At 43.4% G+C, this 8,078-nt stretch overlaps 1 non-coding gene across 1 annotated transcript; it reads right to left on the bottom strand.

The window, feature by feature from the left end:
- Positions 1-7,203: 7,203 nt before the first annotated feature.
- Positions 7,204-7,278, bottom strand: Trnas-cga. Its single transcript has one exon. It is a non-coding gene; the product is annotated as a tRNA-Ser (tRNA).
- Positions 7,279-8,078: the final 800 nt, after the last annotated feature.

Here is an 8,078-nt window from a genome sequence, read left to right as displayed (position 1 = left end):
ACCATGAAGGAAATGTTAAGTCCAAACAGAAATAATAATATCTGGTAAATTTTACAAGGACAGCAGCGCTGACCTTCGGCCCTGTATTCTGAATGTTGTTGTTGTTGTTGTTGTGGTCTTCAGTCCTGAGACTGGTTTGATGCTGCTCTCCATGCTACTCTATCCTGTGCAAGCTTCTTCATCTCCCAGTACCTACTGCAACCTACATCCTTCTGAATCTGCTTAGTGTATTCATCTCTTGGTCTCCCTCTACGATTTTTACCCTCCACGCTGCCCTCCAATGCTAAATTTGTGATCCCTTGATGCCTCAAAACATGTCCTACCAACCGATCCCCTCTTCTAGTCAAGTTGTGCCACAAACTTCTCTTCTCCCCAATCCTATTCAATACCTCCTCATTAGTTATATGATCTACCCACCTTATCTTCAGCATTCTTCTGTAGCACCACATTTCGAAAGCTTCTATTCTCTTCTTGTCCATACTAGTTATCGTCCATGTTTCAGTTCCATACATGGCTACACTCCATACAAATACTTTCAGAAACGACTTCCTGACACTTAAATCTATACTCGATGTTATCAAATTTCTCTTCTTCAGAAACGATTTCCTTGCCATTGCCAGTCTACATTTTATATCCTCTCTACTTCGACCATCATCAATTATTTTACTCCCTAAATAGCAAAACTCCTTTACTACTTCAAGTATCTCATTTCCTAATCTAATTCCCTCAGCATCACCCGATTTAATTTGACTACATTCCATTACCCTCGTTTTGCTTTTGTTGATGTTCATCTTAATGGTTCAAATGGCTCTGAGCACTATGGGACTTAACATCTATGGTCATCAGTCCCCTAGAACTTAGAACTACTTAAACCTAACTAACCTAAGGACAGCTCACAACACCCAGCCATCACGAGGCAGAGAAAATCCCTGACCCCGCCGGGAATCGAACCCGGGAACCCGGGCGTGGGAAGCGAGAACGCTACCGCACGACCACGAGATGCGGGCGATGTTCATCTTATATCCTCCTTTCAAGACACTGTGCATTCCGTTCAACTGGTCTTCCAAGTCCTTTGCTGTCTCTGACAGAATTACAATGTCATCGGCGAACCTCAGTTTTTACTTCTTCTCCATGAATTTTAATACCTACTCCGAATTTTTCTTTTGTTTCCTTTACTGCTTGCTCAATATACAGATTGAATAACATCGGGGAGAGGCTACAACCCTGTCTCACTCCTTTCCCAACCACTGCTTCCTTTTCATGCCCCTCGACTCTTATAACTGCCATTTGGTTTCTGTACAAACTGTAAACAGCCTTTCGCTCCCTGTATTTTACCCCTGCCACCTTTAGAATGTGAAAGAGAGTATTCCAGTCAACATTGTCAAAAGCTTTCTCTAAGTCTACAAATGCTAGAAACGTAGGTTTGCCTTTTCTTAATCTTTCTTCTAAGATAAGTCGTAAGGTTAGTATTGCCTCACGTGTTCCAACACTTGTACGAAATCCAAACTGATCTTCCCCGAGGTCCGCTTCTACCAGTTTTTCCATTCGTCTGTAAAGAATTCGCGTTAGTATTTTGCAGCTGTGACTTATTAAACTGATAGTTCGGTAATTTTCACATCTGTCAACACCTGCCTTCTTTGGGACTGGTATTATTACATTCTTCTTGAAGTCTGAGGGTATTTCACCTGTCTCATACATCTTGCTCACCAGATGGTAGAGTTTTGTCAGGACAGGCTCTCCCAACGCCGTCAGTAGTTCTAATGGAATGTTGTCTACTCCCGGGGCCTTGTTTCGACTCAGGTCTTTCAGTGCTCTGTCAAACTCTTCACGCAGTATCGTATCTCCCATTTCATCTTCATCTACATCCTCTTCCATTTCCATAATATTGTCCTCAAGTACATCGCCCTTGTATAAACCCTCTATATACTCCTTCCACCTTTCTGCCTTCCCTTCTTTGCTTAGAACTGGGTTGCCATCTAAGCTCTTGATATTCATACAAGTGGTTCTCTTCTCTCCAAAGGTCTCTCTAATTTTCCTGTAGGCAGTATCTGTCTTACCCCTAGTGAGACAAGCCTCTACATCCTTACATTTGTCCTCTAGCCATCCCTGCTTAGCCATTTTGCACTTCCTGTCGATCTCATTTTTGAGACGTTTGTATTCCTTTTTGCCTGCTTCATTTACTGCATTTTTATATTTTCTCCTTTCATCAATTAAATTCAATATTTCTTCTGTTACCCAAGGATTTCTATTAGCCCTCGTCTTTTTACCTACTTGATCGTCTGCTGCTTTCACTACTTCATCCCTCAGAGCTACCCATTCTTCTTCTACTGTATTTCTTTCCCCCATTCCTGTCAATTGTTCCCTTATGCTCTCCCTGAAACTACAACCTCTCGTTCTTTCAGTTTATCCAGGTCCCATCTCCTTAAATCCCCATCTTTTTTTTTTTCAGTTTCTTCAGTTTCAATCTGCAGTTCATAACCAAGAGATTGTGGTCAGAATCCATATCTGCCCCTGGAAATGTCTTACAATTTAAAACCTGGTTCCTAAATCTCTGTCTTACCATTATATAATCTATCTGATACCTTTTAGTATCTCCAGGATTCTTCCAGGTATACAACCTTTTTTTATGATTCTTGAACCAAGTGTTAGCTATGATTAAGTTATGCTCTGTGCGAATAACAAAAGCAAAATTCTTACCTCAATAAACTGCAACTATCGACACAGCTTCGTGCAATGCTGGCGTATATATATATATTTTTTATTCTTGGAAGTAATGCATAGGAAATATTCTTTAAATTGAAATGAATGCTTTTTCTTCAAAAGAGAGGAAAAATTCTTTAAATTGAAATGAATACTTTTATTTAAAAGAGTTACTTTATAAAAAAATTGTTTCTGAACAAATTAAATTACAATTAACATACATTATTAATTATGCGCAAGGCTGCTTCTTTACCTTCTACAACAATACTCATCGTCCAGAATCCTGACCAGAGTCGCGACCAGAGCACACAGCCGACGCATGCCGACTCCTGCAGACTACTACCGTCCACTCGGTACTGTATCCGACTGACTACTACTGCCGACTTCATTCTACTACTGTCGACTCGCGCAGACTCGTGACAAATAACAACTAACGATAAACTACCCTCTGGTCAGAGATTCTGTCATGCCTCGCCCATCGCCGGCGAAGCATACACCTTACATAACCCTCCACTGGGGGGGGGGGGGGGGGGGGGGCCGGGGGGCAAACATTTGGCAGCGATGGTGAGTCAATTGGACTTGCCATGAGCAACAAATTTTTCTCATCCTCCACAGTCCTGACCAGAGTCGCGACCAGAGCACACAGCCGACGCATGCCGACTCCTGCAGACTACTACCGTCCACTCGGTACTGTATCCGACTGACTACTACTGCCGACTTCCTTCTACTACTGTCGACTCGCGCAGACTCGTGACAAGCAACAACTAACGATAAACTACTCTCTGATTAGAGATTCTATCATGCCTCGCCCATCGCCGGCGAAGCATACACCTTACACACGTCATTATTAAACATTATTAATGAAACACTAGCAACAGAGACTGTTTTCTGTTTTTCGAACACTGAATCATTATTGCTGCATCAGGCCACGATGAAGTGAAGTAATGCATTATTAGTTAGGACTTCATTTAATATTTGCTTTGCACTTATTTTGTTACGATTCTGAAGATGCTATGTTTGCTGCGTCACCACAGTGGTCAGAGAATTAGGTCTCTACTGAAATGTACCGTTCGTACATATTGTCTTCTCGATTACGTGTTTGGATCTTGAGAAAAACTCCTCGCTGATTCACGAAAAAAAAGCTTGCAAATCTCCTGTGTAGGCATTTACTCGGAACTTACGGAAAAGTTCTGGAAATATTCCTACATCTGTCAGCGAACGCTATATTCTACGAGTATTTGATTCACACCTACAAAAACTGTAAATAGAGATTCGAATCTGAGGAAATAGACATCAGTTTTATGGATAATAGATGATTTAACCCTGATGACCTTAATAAAGAACATGTTGATGATGATGTTTGGCTTGTGGGGCGCTCAGCTACACGGTCATCAGCGTCCGTACAATGTCCCAATTTTTACACAGTCCAGCTTTTCTTTACGCAGTCCACTCTAGCCACCATCACGAATGATGGTGATGATGAGGAAATTATGAGAACAACACAAACACCCAGTCCCCGGGCAGAGAAAATCCCCAACCCTGCCGGGAATCGAACCCAGGATCCTGTGATCGAGAGGCAGCAACCCTAGCCACTAGACCACGAGCTGCGTGCAGATATATTGATGGAAGTGACAGCATACCTCGCCAAGAAATGTGGGTTGATAATAATGTGGGTTGCCTGAGACTGCAGTCGTGAGTGTGGGTTGCTTTTACGTGTGTGTGTGTGTGTGTGTGTGTGTGTGTGTGTGTGTGTGGTCATCTGTTTTTGACGAAGGTGTTACTGGCACAAAGCTTTATTAATTTGTGATAGTTTTTTGTTGTTCCTATCTGCGACTCAGCATCTCCACTATATAGTTGGTGGCAACTTTCCTTTTCAAAATACTATGGCATTCTATCCTGGATTTTCCGTTGTTTGGTTGATGATAAGATCAGACGAAGTTGATAATGAGCAGAGTGAGTGAAGGATAATAACAAACTGCTTAAAATGAAAGTCAGACAACATACAGTACTAACACAGGTGTAGGTTTTCCCCTATCTAGGGTGTACGACTATGCAGTATTACGGAATCAATAGTGACACAATAAGCACACTGTCACAGATGAAAACAGCTATTCTTCAGCGAATGGCCTCTAATGGTATCAAAATCTGAAATGAAATTGAAGATAGTACGTCTGGAGCTCACCTCTGTATAAGAGTGAAATCTAGACCCTGGAAAGAAAATAAGGAATTAGAAATGAGCTTTAGAAGAACGTTCAGAATTAAGTGCCAAGATAAAGTATTCAATGAATGGATACTAAAAGAAATACGTAATGCGTTTACTGAACTTCTTCATCAGAAAAAAGAAAGTTTAATGAGTCATCTGTTAAAGCATTAAGGAATTTGACTTAGAGAGATGCTGTGAAGGACTAGAAAAGTATTAAAAGTTGTAACACTCATTATCGACGATTTCAAACGATCGGTACATTATTGCCAGCAACGGAGCATTAAAGCACTCAAAACACTGAATGAAAGAGTTGAATGAAAAGTACTTAATTTAGGAGACAGCTGCAGTCAGACAATGAGAGATGGAAACTTATTATTGTCCTTTCTTTTTCGTTCACAGTACTGAACTTTCGAACGGCAAATATAAATGCCTGGAAACACAAGAGAATACCAAACACTTTGCATGTCGTTACTATAGGATAATATAATATATCTTCCCGTGGGGAATAAAGTTGTTTGAAACATTAGACAATATTATATATAACGTGTGCAGTCAGAAACGTACAGTCACACGCACATTTTACCCTAAGACATTTTCATCTCTCTGTTGGGGTGGAATGATTCCTATTATTTGGACGATATCTGTGAAGTGTAAGGACTCGGCGGCGTCGAGTGGTGTCGAACCAATCGGAGGGTAGGGGAGCAAGCATAGGCTTGCCAAAGCTGCACTTCCGACCTCCTCATTAACAGCGTTTGACATGTCTAGTGGGGAACAAATGCAAAAATGCACACGTTGCAAACACACGCAGCCAGTAGCATTGGTTACAGTGTAGCGATGCTCCAGGTTCATGCACAGCGGGCAGTATTCACGACGAACCCGTGGTCCTTCGAGGCGCTGCGCCGTTAGCATAACGGCCGCAGTTGTAAGAAACGCAGCGTGGCTCGGAGAGTAGCGTTCTTGTTGGCTAGACACCCACAAGTGACTGACGCTCTGACAGTGACGGTAAGAGGGAAGGAGAACTACTTAATTTAGGAGACGATTATAAGAAATGAGAATAAGAGGGACGTTGCTGGGCGTCCCGGCAGCGGCTTGCGGCCAAGGCTAACCCATCCGAGTGACAGTATGGCAGCGTTATACGATGGTAGTCGCTAAGCGAGTGGTGCCTTTCAATATTCTAGTTCGAACCTCGAGCCAAACGGTGTCAGATGCAGGACCGTACGCCAAGTGGCCCCAATGAGTAATGCTGGCGTACGCTGAAAGCTAATCCGGCGCTCGGGAGCGACGATGCTTCTCCAAACCTCACGGTGATGGCCTGCTCATCACCGTCGCCGACAGACTTTGCCAGCTTGGCTGGTACTATCTATAAGCAACCAACCCCTGCTTGTTATCGTGTAGACATCCTAGGTGTTATTCATTCCCACTGGCGAAACGATGAAACAGCTACCTGGACATCTGCAACTCCGTTGATTACCGGGAGGTGGTCATAGTTACGTTCTGTGGCTTGACGGGTTGCGAAGACACTTTGAAACCAACACTATCGCGTCAATTGGAAAAGTTTCGAAACCGGATTGATGAAAGGTGTAGAAAATACTTCAACTGTTTTATATTGCCTCCCCACACCCCACACCCGACCCCCTTCAGTATAACGCACATCATTCAGCTCGCGCGTCACATTGGCTTAATGATTGTTATGTTGCCAAACCGTTGACTCTTCACGTGAATTACTGCAGTTAGTCCTTTTGAGGGGATAGGTGGAAAGAGGGCATTGAAGTCATCTATGAGGGGGAGGAGTTGTCTGATAAAGTGACACAAGAAGAAACAGTAGCCGACAGGGCAGAGATTAGGGCCCCAGTATTAGTATCAAAATTTGAAAGAGCATTGGACGACTTAACGTCAAAAATAAAGTAAAAAGGATAGATAATCTTCCATCTGAATTTCTAAAATCACTGGGGAAAGTGGCAACAAAACGATTATTCACATTGGTGGACGGAATGTATGAGTCGCCGATATACCATCTGACTTTCGGAGAAACATCAGCCACACAATTACGAAGACTGCAAGAGCCGACACGTGCTTATTGTCGCTCAATCATCGTAACAGCTCGAGCAGCTGTTGCTGACAAGAATAATATACATATGAATAGAAAAGAAAATTGAGGATGCGTTAGATGACAATCTGTTTGGCTTTAGGAAAGATAAAGGCACCAGAGATGCGTGTCCCACGTTTCAATCGACAATGGAAGCAAGACTGAACAAAAGTAAGAAACGGATTTAGGAAACTTCCTGGCAGATTAAAACTGTGTGCCCGACCGAGACTCGAACTCGGGACCTCTGCCTTTCGGGGGCAAGTGCTCTACCAACTGAGCTACCGAAGCACGACTCACGTCCGGTACTCACAGCTTCACTTCTGCCAGTACCTCGTCTCCTACCTTCCAAACTTTACAGAAGCTCTCCTGCGAAACATGCAGAACTAGCACTCCTGAAAGAAAGGATATTGCGGAGACATGGCTTTGCCACAGCCTGGGGGATGTTTCCAGAATGAGATTTTCACTCTGCAGCGGAGTGTGCGCTGATATGAAACTTCCTGGCAGATTAAAACTGTGTGCCCGACCGAGACTCGAACTCGGGACCTTTGCCTTTCGCGGGCAAGTGCTCTACCAACTGAGCTACCGAAGCACGACTCACGTCCGGTACTCACAGGTTCACTTCTGCCAGTACCTCGTCTCCTACCTTCCAAACTTTACAGAAGCTGTGAGTACCGGACGTGAGTCGTGCTTCGGTAGCTCAGTTGGTAGAGCACTTGCCCGCGAAAGGCAAAGGTCCCGAGTTCGAGTCTCGGTCGGGCACACAGTTTTAATCTGCCAGGAAGTTTCATATCAGCGCACACTCCGCTGCAGAGTGAAAATCTCATTCTGGAAACGGATTTAGGATTTGTCGACCCTGAAAAAGCGTTTCACAATCTAAAATGGAGCAAGCTGTGTGAAATTCTCAGAAAAATAGGGGTAACCTAGATGGAAAAACTGGTACTATACGATACATCTACATCTATACTCCGCAAGCCACCTGACGGTGTGTGGCGGAGGGTACCTTGAGTAACTCTATTGGTTCTCCCTTCTATTCCAGTCTCGTATTGTTCGTGGAAAGAAAGATTGTTGTTATGCCTCCGTGTTGGGTCT

The sequence above is a fragment of the Schistocerca americana genome, chromosome 2 (genome assembly GCF_021461395.2).
Source record: "Schistocerca americana isolate TAMUIC-IGC-003095 chromosome 2, iqSchAmer2.1, whole genome shotgun sequence".
Classification (NCBI taxonomy): domain Eukaryota; kingdom Metazoa; phylum Arthropoda; class Insecta; order Orthoptera; family Acrididae; genus Schistocerca; species Schistocerca americana.
Note: the sequence above shows the minus strand (reverse complement) of the source record. Positions and strands in the feature narration are given on the sequence as shown.